This window comes from Podarcis muralis, chromosome 4 (genome assembly GCF_964188315.1).
Source record: "Podarcis muralis chromosome 4, rPodMur119.hap1.1, whole genome shotgun sequence".
Classification (NCBI taxonomy): Eukaryota; Metazoa; Chordata; class Lepidosauria; order Squamata; family Lacertidae; genus Podarcis; species Podarcis muralis.
The window spans coordinates 24,001,562-24,015,351 of record NC_135658.1 but is presented as its reverse complement, the minus strand read 5'-3'; the positions used below and the strand labels follow the sequence as shown (position 1 = coordinate 24,015,351).

General features: G+C 43.6%; 1 protein-coding gene across 8 annotated transcripts in view; it reads right to left on the bottom strand.

The window, feature by feature from the left end:
• Positions 1-13,346, bottom strand: part of ZC3H12C (zinc finger CCCH-type containing 12C) — a 50,292-nt gene extending 36,946 nt beyond the window's left edge. Inside the window, exons 1-3 of one of the 8 annotated variants that reach the window (XM_028726239.2) lie at positions 12,825-13,346; positions 4,976-5,138; positions 4,535-4,577 (exon numbers count right to left, since the gene is read on the bottom strand). The gene's annotated coding sequence lies outside the window, so the exon portion shown is untranslated. The other 7 variants (XM_028726238.2, XM_028726244.2, XM_028726245.2 and 4 more) reach the window with 7 other exon arrangements.
• Between the last annotated feature and the right edge of the window lie 444 nt (positions 13,347-13,790).

Genomic DNA, 13,790 nt, shown 5'->3' with positions numbered 1-13,790 from the left:
TTTTCTCTTCCTCTCTTCTGAATAGGAATGCAAAATCATATATTTATGACTGTAGGCAACAACACAAAAACATTCAGCTCGGTGGGACTGGCTCGTGAATTAACATGCGTTGGACTGTGCTGTTAAAATCTAAATAATGTAGTGTATGCTACTGAGATGCTATATTTTAATTTTTTTTTACAAGCATTCCAAAACGAGTAATTTCCATGAACAAGTCTGAATACAACACTCGAACCATACAAGGTTCACTTTCAGAGCGATCCTAAGTGGAGTTTGGAGAAGCACTTTTTCTTGTCATTTTCACTATACCAGATCCAGCTTGGTGTAGCTGCGGAGTCTACAGTGGTTTGAACCCCGTGTATCCAAGGTGACTGTCACTACAACCCCAATGGGCAACCCTTGTCTCAACGACAGCAGTAAATCACCAACACACTTTCATAACCCCTTCAGTCATTAACATGGGGAGGTCATGACTGCACTCCTAACTGAACTGATTGGATACAGAAAATATTTCAGTTTCACTATTTTAGCTATGAGAAGATATTTCATAAACTTATACAGCACATAAAATTAATATGCTTTTTTGTTCTAGTTATTAAATATGGTCAAACATGCTAAAATATTCTCAATTAATGTAGGAAATTAGAATTTTTTCTGATTCAAATTTTGCCTGAAGACCTAGATAATTGATTTTTGCTGCTTTAGCACTGTATTTATGCTGCTTCTAATAGTCGAAAATTTCTCTCAACCAAAATTGATTTGAAGATCAATTTACCCAACATATTTAAGATTACATAGAATCTTTCTTGTCTTGTTGAAAAATCTGTTTACTGTCAGCACATCACAAAGTTTCTCTGCAGAAAACTGAGCATGCAAAATCACATTCAGAATATTTATTAGATATTTGCTTTTATGTACACCTTCTATTCCTCTCTTTTCTGTTCTCGACTCAACCGTACTTCTTAAAAAGTTCACACTTGCCAGCTTCCTGACAATGATAAATGCATTTGGAAACCATTCCCTCGAAACTAGAAATGGCAATTCAATTAACATCAATATATATTAATTTTTACAACATCTTGCATTGCAGAGAGATGACATTCAAGCGTTTCTTTACACTACCAATCCCGACTATCAACAGATGGTTGGTGGGCCAGTGTTAATAAAAGCTGTTTCTTATAAAAGAAGGGGGAGTTCAGTGGTTGTTTTTTTTAAAAAAAACTTACCCATTTTTCTGTACCCATGGGAGAAACCTACACATTTCTGAGTGCTCTTCAGCTGCACTGAGATAAACACTGTAAGTGCTAAATGAACAGCATGCCGTGTAGATCTTATCAAGATTTTAAGAGTACTTATCACCAGAAGCTGATGGGCTGTCTTTTTTCACAGGCAAATGAAATATAACTGTATATGAGCTATAGCTAATGGTATATGCAATAATATATTGTATGTTCATTGCAGGTAGTTCCTTCGATTCTGATCTAAAACTTCTAACTATTGCATTCCTTTTCTGTCATATTTCTGAAAGCTAAGATAATAGCACTGCCACCTCACTGCAATACACTTCACTAAACAACCCTCTCTTTTAGTATCCCAAGTTAAGAGTTCAGCATCAGTATCAAATATGAAGTCAGTCTGTAGCGGGCTGTGCCACCCTCTCTAATGTTTAATAATGGCTTGTATCTAATCTAGTGCTTAGGATGTCCATTTCCCCTAAATCTGTTCTGGGGTTTCCCCCAAGCCCTTCAGAACAGGTTTGGGGAGGATGCATGGTGCACCCAGGGAGAGAACGGGGAAAGTCCCATTGCACAAGTAGAACTCCTTGCACTGATGGGGCGATTATGTAGTGTGGCACTGGATTCAAGCCAATGCTTCCCGTTATCAAGTAACAGTCTGTTTTAGGCTTTATTCAGGTTCGCAGCTAATCTAAAACTAGTTTTTGTCAAGGCATGGTTGTGCAAAATGAGGACCTGCCTTGTGCCTCCTGCCCTCTCGAAAGTAATTTCCCCTTCCACCCCTTTCCCAATATTAATGTGTCTTTTTTTAACCAGATGAAATTCACCATTTACAAAAAAAAAAAAAGGGGGGGGGGAGGTTCTGCATAACCATGGCTTGCAAACCCAATTCAAACTTTGGTTTCAACCCCTGGTTTACATAGCCTAGTTGGTTTTACTTATGGTTTGTGTCAGTGGTCATTTAGTGAGTGGGTAGCTGAATATGGCCATCTTCTTTCTTTTGTATCATGTCTTGTGGATTGTGTAAAGTTAAAGGTAAAGGGACCCCTGACCATTTGGTCTAGTCGTAGCCAACTCTGGGGTTGCAACGCTCATCTCGCTTTATTGGCCGAGGGAGCCGGCATACAACTTCCGGGTCATGACTAAACCGCTTCTGGCGAACCAGAGCAGCGCACGGAAATGCCGTTTACCTTCCTGCCGGAGCGGTACCTATGACGTGCTTTTGAACTGCTAGGTTGGCAGGAGCAGGGACCGAGCAACGGGAGCTCACACCGTCGTGGGGCTTTGAACCGCTGTCCTTCTGATCGGCAAGTCCTAGGATCTGTGGTTTAACCCACAGCACCACCCGCGTCCCTGTGGATTGCATACCCCTATGTAAATCGTGTTTTGGCAGAATGCACCTGTGAGTAGAGCATGTGCAATGTTTTCTATGGGGCTCTCTGTGTTTGCAAGCGTCTGAAATAACACATGTTCCTTGTCTCCATAAATGCTTGTCTTAACTGACTTCTGCACACATTTGGCTCTCTGCAAGGTGGTATTCTGCTTTCCTGCTTTGTTTTTAAAAAAGGACAGACAGCAGGCAGCCTAGTAATTTTGTGTTGTTGTTTTTTTGCAAGGTTGTCCTAAGATAGAACTCAGGGGGGCTTAACTGAATCCGTTTGGCAGGCTGGATTCTCATGCGTCCAGCTGCCTCAGGCCATGCTGACAGGATGTGGGGCAGTCCATCTGGCAGTCACCTGATACTACAATGCAACAGTGTTTGCTCCACCTGAGGTTTCCTAAGCGGCGTTGATCCCAGCCAGGGCTTGCACTTGGCATAAAACTTTTAGAGGAACAACCAGGAGCACAGCTTAAGGCTCTCAATTGTTGCTTTGCAGCTGAGGCTTTACCTGCCCCACACCTAACATAATTATAATAGCTTTGCAGGCCAAATAGGACCCCTGTCATGGGTAATTTGGTCCATGGACAGGTTCCCCATGCCTGATACAATGGGTATAAGCATTATCATCAGCAGAAGCAAAAGCAGCAACTTCAAATATGCCCAGAAGCATAAAATGCTACAATCCTGTATTTGTTTACTTGGAAGTAAGTTAACTGAGCTCAATCTGCCTTCCTTATGGTGACAGATGCATTGCATTGCACTGAAAGAGCTTTATGTATGCCATGAAATTTCCTCCTTGACTGGTTCCCTGGATAACACACAAATCCTCACCAGCCGAGTAGTCAAACTATATGGATGGCGCCATGATTGTTTTTGCAAAGGACTGGGGAACTTCCACGGAAACATTTTATAATGTGAAATGGGGTTCTTAGGAGAATTTTTTTAATAATTATTTTATTTTCCAAGTAATTTTCCAAGTTAAGGAAGAACTCACTTCAAGGAAAGTTGTTGAGGAGATGAAGCCCTCCTGTGGTGCAATGGGTCAGTGTGTCTGGCTGTTAACCAGAAGGTTGGTGGTCTGAGCCAACCCAGGGACGGCTGTGGGCAGGGTTCCCACACTGCAGGGGGTTGGACTAGACGACTCTGCAATTCTATGATTCTATATAGAGGACTTAGGATAGTGACAACATGATGGGAAATGTTCTCCATTAAGGTGTGAACACCCAAGATAGCAAGGATTTCAGGTAAAACATAACAAGTAGACATGCCTAAGATTGTGATGTTAATGTACTTTCTGTTGTACTGGCTGCTAGCTGGCTTGTGGACATATTTCAAGGAGGAAATTTGACTCTTTAATTGGGGCCTTAACAAGAGATTAAGGCTTCTTTGCAGACTATAAATGAAGATTTTGCATAACCTATGTTATTACTGTCCCTTTAAAAACTTTGGAATGTTTTCTCGTGGTCAGATTTATTTCTCCAATTCTTTACAATAGAAAGCTTCTAAAAAGTTAGTCTCAAGGAACCATCAATCATATTCATTTCTCTTTACTGAAAATTTAGATTTAGGCAAGTGCCAAAAGGAGAGATTTGGAGCATTAATTTTACTTGCAAAGAAACAGAAAACAATTCTTTCAATTCCCCATATTCTACTGAAATCCTTTAAAGCACAAAATCCTCCATAGTTTGAGTTTCTAACATCACCTGCTTATACAGATATCCCTTTCGAACAACATAAACAATCAAATTTGGTTTCTCTGTGAACTAAATAGAAATGATAATAGTTTCCATCAACTCAGCTGAACCATTAATTTTTACTTAAATAGTCTAAGCATTACAATTAACAAGTAACCCAGTGAAATTCTAGAATTTATAAAGCAGCTGAGTCGCAGCCCCTTGATCACAGTAGAAATACACACATTTGTTAGGAAACGGTTCTCCGTTGTGTGTTCTAGCCAAGAGCTGTGGATGAAAGAAAGAAAACTCAACATGCTTATGGTGAATTTATTTATGGAGGTGTTTTCTGCATGCTCTTAGTTGTTGGGTTCATATAGAAATCTTCTCTAATAACATCTGAAGGACTAGCTATTCAGCTGGCATTAGGGACTGCCAAAATGAATTAGAAAATACAGTCAGTACAACTAATTGCATTTTTTAAGCATCTAGGTAAACAACAGGCCCGCTGCTGTAAATACTTGCCAACTCAGGGCTTGAACCACTTAGATCACCACTGTATAAACCGCAAAGATACTGGGTTTTTCCCATCACCAGCACAACTATATTTACATATTAATTTTGCACATGCAGTACTTTTCAAGACCAGCATGGGTCCCTTCCTGCCACATCTCAGATGTTCTTACCTAGCTGAATGGATTTCATGACAAACGGATCATCATACTGGATGCTAGGATCTCGTTCTCTGGAGTTCCATCCCATTGAACTTGCAAGAATCGTCTTGTGAGAAAATGTGGGCTACCGATTACCATATGGAAAACACAGCGTAGGTTGTGCATATGAATATTCCTGTAAAAGAATAAACCACGAGGAAATAAGGTAGTTGATATGCTTTCGCTGAAGCTTATGCAAAATACCTTGGTTTCGACTTCAGTTATGCAGGGGAGGAAACTGAAATTCTACCGCAAATAAAAATAACCTTGATGACACAAAGTACGAATCCACTTAACTTTCACAATGGTTTTTTGCCTTGATCAAAAAGTTTAAAATAGAAAACAAGTATCCTGGACAATAAGTTCTTACACCTCAAACACTAACCCTGATGTAGCCATTCCATCAAGCTATAACAGAGGGAGAGGAGCTAGTGCAGGGCCTCTTCATTGGCTCAGCTGAGGGTCCATCAACTTTGGATCCTCCTCTCTTTGATTTTTTCCGTTTATACAGGAACCCCCTAACTAAGAGCTAGTACTTGGATTTGCTTTGTTTTCCTCCTCCCTTCCAATCACTTTTCCTTTTGTGCCATGTCTTTTAGATTGGAAGCCCAAGGGCAGGTTTTTATTACTGATATTTGTAAGCCTGGGAGCCTTTTGTCTTTAGGGTGAAAGTGTGTGGTGTGTGTATACTTCAATAAATAAAAGAAAAACCTTGCCCCATGCCCTTTCCTCTCTATCTGGGGAAATACCGTATTTTTTGCTCTATAAGACTCACTTTTTCCCTCCTAAAAAGTAAGGGGAAATATGTGTGTGTCTTATGGAGCGAATGCAGGCTGCGCAGCTATCTCAGAAGCCAGAACAGCAAGAGGGATTGCTGCTTTCACTGTGCAGCGATCCCTCTTGCTGTTCTGGCTTCTGAGATTCAGAATATTTTTTCCCCTTGTTTTCCTCCTCCAAAAACTAGGTGCGTCTTGTGGTCTGGTGCGTCTTATAGAGCAAAAAATATGGTATATGTTTCACATTTTATAGTTTCACCATGTTATACAAAGTGAAGATGTCAGGGAATAAGAAGGATTTTTTCCAAACAACAACAACAATAATTTAATAAGATTTATTGTACCTTGCCCATCTGACTGGGTTGGGGCAACCAAAGAGGCAGTGTTTAAAGAACTGATCATCACTTGCCAATTTCCAATTACATAAGCAGTGGCCAAACATGTTTAGGATTGCAGAATCACAACCTGGTCATCAGGTTATAACAGAGAGACAGATGAGACTTCTGAGCCAACACAATCGGGATAGGGTTGCGAGTTTTAAGTTGCCAGACCCTCAAAATGTACACATAGGATCAGGCCATATTACAGATGAACATATGAAGCTGCCTATATGGCTCAGAATACATGGCTCCTCCTCTCTGGCAGGACTTCAAAAAGTCTTGGAGACAGACGGGCTCAGGAAGATCTATCCAATGATGCTCAAGGTCTTATGCTTGCATGCACGCATAATATGCATACTCTTATCGAGCCATGGGCTTTCCCTTTAGCTATCATATTTCTAACCACTGAGGATACTTGCATGTTGCAGATTCAGATAAACATTTGAGGCAGTTACTGAAACAGTACAGTTGCACCTTGGTTCCCAAACGCTGAAAACCCGGAAGTAGGTGTTCCAGTTTTCGAACGTTTTTCGGAAGCTGAATGTCCGATGCGGCTGTCGGCTATTGTTTCCAGGGCACCTGCACCAATCAGAAGCTGTGCCTCGGTTTTTTTGAACATTTTGGAAGTCAAATGGACTTCCAGAATGGATTAAGTTTGGCGCTTTTGTTTTTGCTGTTTATTTTGCATTTTTGTTTTTGAGGCTTTTTTGGTTAATTTGTTTTTGTGACTGTGTGGAACCCTGTTCAGCTACCGATTGATTGATTGATTGATTGATTGATTGATTGATTGATTAACTGTGGAAAGGGATAAAAGCTCCCCATCCAAACAGTGACTATCATTAGTGCAGGTAAGATTTTTTTTTATCATCTACAATACTGTCTTGCTTATTTTATATTACAGTACATTATTGCTTTCATTTTATGAATCAGTGGTCTCGTTAGATAGTAAAATTCATGTTAAATTGCTGTTTTAGGGGTTGCTTTTAAAAGTCTGGAACAGATTTGCATTATGTTCTATGGGTAAGGACGACTTGGTTTTGGAACGCTTTGGTTTTGGAACGGACTTCCAGAACAGATTAAGTTTGAGAACCAAGGTAACACTATAATTTGAGGCAGGAGGGATGATCACAAGTTTGAACACAGTGACCCAAAACAGACACGTGGAGAAACTGACACCCTTCAACTCCTGGCTCAAATGAAATGTCATTTGTTTCCCTACAGGTGGAGACCCATGTTGATCCCATCCCGGAGCAAAATGCAAAAATGCTTTTTATAATAATAATAATAATAATAATAATAATTTATACCCCGACCATCTGGCTGGGTTTCCCCAGCCACTCTGGGTGGCCTCCAGCAAAAAAAAATAAAAATACAATAAAACATCAAGCATTAAAAACATCTCTAAACAGGTCTGCTGCCTTTAGATGTCTTCTAAAAGTCAGATATTGACTTTTGATGGGAGGGCATTCCACAGGGCGGGTGCCACTACTGAGAAGGCCCTCTGCCTAGTTCCCTGTAACTTGGCTTCTCGCAGTGAGTGAACCGGCTAAAGGCCCTTGGTGCTGGACCTCAGTGTCCAGGCTGAACAATGTGGGTGGAGATGCTCCTTCAAGTATACTGGGTCGAAGCCATTTAGGGCTTTAAAGGTCAGCACCAACACTTTGAATTGTGCTCGGAAATGTACTGGGAGCCAATGTAGGTCTTTCAGGACTGTTGTTATATGGTCTCGGCGGCCACTCCCAGTCACCAGTCTAGCTGCCGCATTCTGGATTAGTTGTAGTTTCCGGGTCACCTTCAAAGGTAGCCCCATGTAGAGCGCATTGCAATAGTGCAAGCGGGAGATAGAGCGTGCACCACTCTAGTGAGACAGTCCGTGGGCAGGTAGGGTCTCAGCCAGTGTACCAGATGGAGCTTGGACACAGAATTCACCTGCGCCTCTATGGACAGCTGTGAGTCCAAAACAACTCCCAGGCTGCACACCTGGGGCACAGCTACCCCATTCAGGACCAGGGAGTCCTCCACACCTGCCCTCCCCCTATCCCCCCAAAACAGTACTTCTATCTTCAACCTTAATCTGTTAGCTGTCATCCATCCTCCAACTGCCTCCAGACACTCACACAAGACTTTCATCGCCTTCACTGATTCTGATTTAAAAGAGAGGTAGAGCTGGGTATCATTCGCATACTGATGAACACCCAGCCCAAACCCCCTGATGATCTCTCCCAGCAGCTTCATATAGATGTTAAAAAGCATGCGGGAGAGGACAGAACCCTGAGGCACCCTACAAGTGAGAGCCCAGGGGTCTGAACACTCATCCCCCCCCCCCCACTTTCTGCACATGGCCTAGGAGGAAGGAGCGGAACCACTGTATAACAGTGCCCCCAGCTCCTCGAAACGGTCCAGAAGGGTGTTATAGTTGATGGTATCAAAGGCCACTGAGAGATCCAGCAGAACTAGGAAACAGCTTTCACCTTCAGCCCACCGGAGATTATCAACCAGTGCGACCAAGGCAGTTTCAGTCCCATGGTGAGGCCTGAATCCCGATTGGAAGGGATCCAAATGGTCTGCATCCTCCAGGCATGCCTGGAGTTGTTCAGCAACCACCAGCTCAATCCCCTTACCCAAGAATGGAATATTTGAGACTGGGCAATAGTTGGCCGTATAAGTAGATTTGGGGTAGGGCAGTAAATATGAAGAAAGATAGTGATTGTATTGTATTTGGGTAGTTATATTTGGTGCAGAAAAACTGACCGACCTTAGAAAACCACCATTCGCCACACTGACTTTCATCCATCAAACCAGCTCTGATGTTGAATCAGTGGAAACAGAGTTTATTTCATAAGGTATGTGAAAAAATAAGCTCATCTAGCTCAGCCTTACACTTTCTAAAAGCATTTGCCTCTACCTAAACATGCAACAGCTGGGCAGTCAATCCTGAAAAGGGGAAAAAATACATGTGCCACAGGGCTAATTAAGTAAGTAATGCATGTCTACTTGTGGACAAGTATGCTCAGATAGCACAAAAAACCCAGATCGATCTCCTGTTTAGATTTCTGCCATCTGCTCATGATTGCAATGAATCACCCAGCTACTTCACCGCCTGTTTAAAGCAGTTTGATTCTGGTAGGCATATACAATAAATCTGGATGCCTTGTTTCTGGATTCCACATGAGGTATCAAGATCTGTAAAACTAAAATTACGGTAATAGCTAATATAATTATGAAAATGCTTGCAAGATCCCAAGACCCAATGCAGATTGTGGACAAACAAACAAACAAAACCACAGTAACCCTGGGCTGATTTTTAAAAAGTTCTCTTAGATATATACTTTCCCAACAACAACAGAACTGGGAGAAATAAAATTCTGTCCCTTGAGCTCCAAATGAAGCTATCTGAAGGGTTTTTACTGCACAGAAGAAAGTAAAAAAAGACAAATAAAGAAACTATCCAAATATGTTGAATAATTATTGACAATTAAACAACAGCAGAACATGAACTTTGGGGATTCATCACAGTTGTCGTTTTTTAAACCTAAGGAACATACCTTTTTAAAGACAAAAGACTAGAGACACTACAGTTGAAAGAAATATTTATGAGAAAACCTTTCAGCTCAAATCATGAAATATTTACAATAATTGCAGATGCAGTTCTCACCAACTTAACTGAAATTCATTATACAGTATTGAACTTTTATCCATACAAAAAGTATCAGCAAATGGCATCTCAAATATTTGAGAGTCCTGTATATAATTTCACAAGATGAGACTTCCAATTATCATTCAGAACAGCAAGCAACTCTCAAAAACTGCATAAACACAATGTTTAATAGTGCTATTAATCAGATGGATACATATTTTTACTCCTAAAATAGTCACACTTTAAAATAGTATATACATTAGCCTCAAAAGAACACTTGTTAAAAATATTGGGTAGTGTTATACTTTTTATTCAGAGTAGACCTACTGAAATTAATGGAACGAACTTAGTCATGTTTGTTAATATCAACGTGTAGCACAGCTAGCCATTGAGTTAGAATCATATTTGCCACATTCCAACTCTCTCAGAACTAGATACCAATTAAGACTGTGGTTCTATACACAAACCTATCTAAGAGTAAGTCCCACTGAAGTCAATGGAGTTTACTTCTGAGTAAATATGTATGGACTGCATTGATCACCTATGTGTTCTGTGTATGAAGAAACACTAATCATTCTGTTTTAGTTCTTGAAAGGGGATGGAATGTTGAAATATAATCTATTTATTCAATAATTCTGTCATTTAGATACTGGGTCAGGTGGAGCACCCCCTGATTTTCACACAGCCACAGAGGAAATACGGCTGTGGGCAGAATGTTGTGCTGGCTAAGGAAATTCAAGACTTCAGTTATGAGTTTGCTAGGTGGCTTTGAACAAGTTATACTCTCTCGGGTCTGATTCACAATTTGCATTCTGGCACAATATCAACACATGTGCACCAAATCAGTGCATGCACATTTACAAATACTGTTTTATCACATTGTAAATGGAAACACTAGCTTTTTATCCTACCCTTCCTCCAAGAAGCTCAGGTTGATTTATCTGTTCCCTCACCTCTATTATCCTCACAACAAACCTATGAAGTAATTCAGAATGAGATGGGCTGCAAAATCCCACATTGAATTTCAGGGCTGAGTGAGGTTTTAAAAATGGATTCCCCAAACCAACTACTGTCACCTGCACCTCACTGATTATCAGTAGGAAAATATACCCAAGGTATCCAAGAGGAAAAAGTTGAGTGTGACCTACTTTGCAGGATAGCTGTGTGCCCCTAACAGCCCAATTTAATAATGAATTCAATAGGGCTTACTTCCAAGTATGTGAACATTCAGGATTTCTGCCCACCAGTACAATCCTATAACCAGACTCACTAAGAAGAAAATAAATAATAATAATAATAAAGTAAATGATGTTGATAATAACAATAACAACTTCATTGTGACATACTCCTATCCAAATACTGTTTAGGCTTACACTATAAAACACAGCTCCTTGGTGGAGAGGCGAGCAAGTCCTCAAATAAAGGAATCAAAGCACTTAAGAAGCGGGAGCGGGGGGAAGCAAATAAATTCATTTTGAAGCGAAATAGCCTGACTGGGAGGAGGGGGCCTGGGAAAATCCCAGGAAAGAAAAAAAACGCACCCTAAAAACTTTCCGGGGGAATATGGGCAAAAAGCGTTGCAGCTGAAGGGGTGGGAAATGCCGGTTAGCGGGTGGCGGAGGAAAAAAGAGGGAAGGCTTCATTGTCCAGTCCCTGAGCTAAATATGAGAGGCTCGGGAAACGGTCTCTCACCTTCCTCAAATTCAAGGCGAAGCGGCCCTTTCCCCCCTCCTCTTCCTCCCCGCCCCCCGGAGGGGCTGCAACCCGGCCTCTGTCCGCGCCACGACCTTTTCGCGGCCGGGGGTCCGGGGAAAGCTCCCCTACGCGACCCCGAGGAGTCGCCGGCGCCCGCCTCGGCCTTGCGAAACCACCGGCGCTCTCCCGGCTGGGCCTCCGCAGGACCGCCTCCCGCCTGCCCAGTCGCAACGGGAAGAGTCTCCCGGCGGCCTCGGCTTTCACTCGCCACCCGGACAGGGTCACCCGGGGAAGGGGAAGCCCGCGGCCTCCTCGGCTCCAGACGCCGCCCCCGTCGCCAGGGCCTCGTTCGCCCCACAGGAGTGGCAGCGGCAGCGGCGGCCTTCCTCGGCCAGACACCTCCCAGCGGAGCCACCTGCTAGGAAGGGGGCAGCTATAATAAACCAGGGGGAAGGAAGGGCCCCATGGCGTCCGCCTCCCTCTCCTCTCTTGCTCTCGCCATGGGGGCTTTCAGTGGGGCGCTTCCCATGTAAGCTGCCCCAAACCCCCACAAAAAGTGAGCCACGGTCCTAGACCGGGTGTGTGTGTGTGTGTGTGTACACACACAACAACAACATTTGTGGTGGTGACCCGAGCGTTGGTGTGGTTGAGGCACTCTGCACATGCTCCAAGGCCAGGGGGGCTGAGCTCTGGCACATGGAGCCCATCCCTTGCACGTACAGACTCCAGTGACACACCAAGAATGAATGAAACAACCCAGCATTACTACCCTCTGAGACTGCACTCTGAAATTACTGGCGGAGATCATATATTATTATTATTATGCTTAGGGCATGGTTTGAAAGCCCACTCGCCCTGCCTGTCCCTACACCACTGTCCCTACACTCATTCACCCAATGTTGGGTGCGCGCCCTTACCCTCCGACGGCCACACACTCCCTGCCACCCAGCCCATGCCTTGCCCTTCTCTGCTGCCCGCCTTCAGGATCCCAAATGTTGCTTTTACCCTATAACCCGTCACGCGCCAGAAGATTCCTTTGCATTCCCACGAACTGGATCCCTGGAAGCTTTTAGATTTCCCTCTGCCGAACCTCCCCCCCCCCCCCGCCTGATCTCCGTCCACGTCCAGGACTTCCCCCACATTTTCTGTACGCCCCAGCCTGCCAGAAAAACTTCAATCTCCCCACTGATCTCTCAAAGCACACAGACCCACCCCATAAGCAGGCTTCTAAATCACCTCACCAGCCCCTTCGCCCCAAACTTATCCAGCCCCAGCAATTCTGCCCCTCTCTCCTACCTTGCTGTACGCCCCCACCTCCAAACAGCACCCCTTACCTACGGGTCTCTGTCTCCATCATCCTCTTCCCTTGGATTCTCATGGGAGTCGTCCAGCCCTTCGATCCTTTCTGTCAGTGCTCGAATTACAGACAGGGGACCTTTTGTGAGGATGCTTTTTAAAAAAAAGCTATGGGAGGGTTTGGTTTGGTTAAAATTTGGGAGAATAAAGAGGTGGGGCTTGCAAACGGAGCACCCCGCACCCCTCACGGCACCTGCCCCCATCCCAATAATTCCTCATCCCGCTCTTGTCCGAAAAAAAGCCCAAAGCGAGTCCTTACTGAACGTGGGAACCCAAACTGGCTCGTGTCAGCAGCAGATTCGGGGGACCTTTTTAAATGCCCTCTCCTGTAGCGCCCAGAGCTCTGGGACAAGCCTCTCTCCTTCTTCCCTGCGAGGCATCATGCTGGCTTCTTTGCTTCCTCTCATGCCGCCGTTTAGTAAAAGGAGGCTTCCTCTTTGCCAAGGGAAGGCAGTGCTCAAAAGCTGCTCTCTCAGCTCAGTGCTAAACCTCCTCCTGCTGGAGGGAGGTTGGTAAGAATTGCATCCGAACACAAATGCTGACAAAGTGACAACATAGCGGGGTGCCTGGCGTAGGGTGGGGTGTGGGGTGGGGAGAGACTGGCACCCTAAGACGTCTGTGGCGGCTTGTTAGAGCTAAAGCCCATCATTTGTTTTTAGCATCAGTGCTCACTTACGGATTGCAAGAGAAAAGAAACTGCTTTTCTTTCTGCATTAACAAATCCTCTTCTTTCCCTAGGGCTGGATAACCCTCAGGGGCATCGCTGCCAACTTTTCCCTTTTTTAAAGGGAAATTCCCTTCTTCCCAATAGGATTCCTCACGAGAAAAGGGAAAAGTTGATAGCTATGCTCGGGGGTACCTTCCAATTCTACAATCTATGAAACCAGTCCCTCAAAGCTGGAAGTAAGAAGAGCACAGCTCTAGATCAGAGGGCGTGTCGTCCA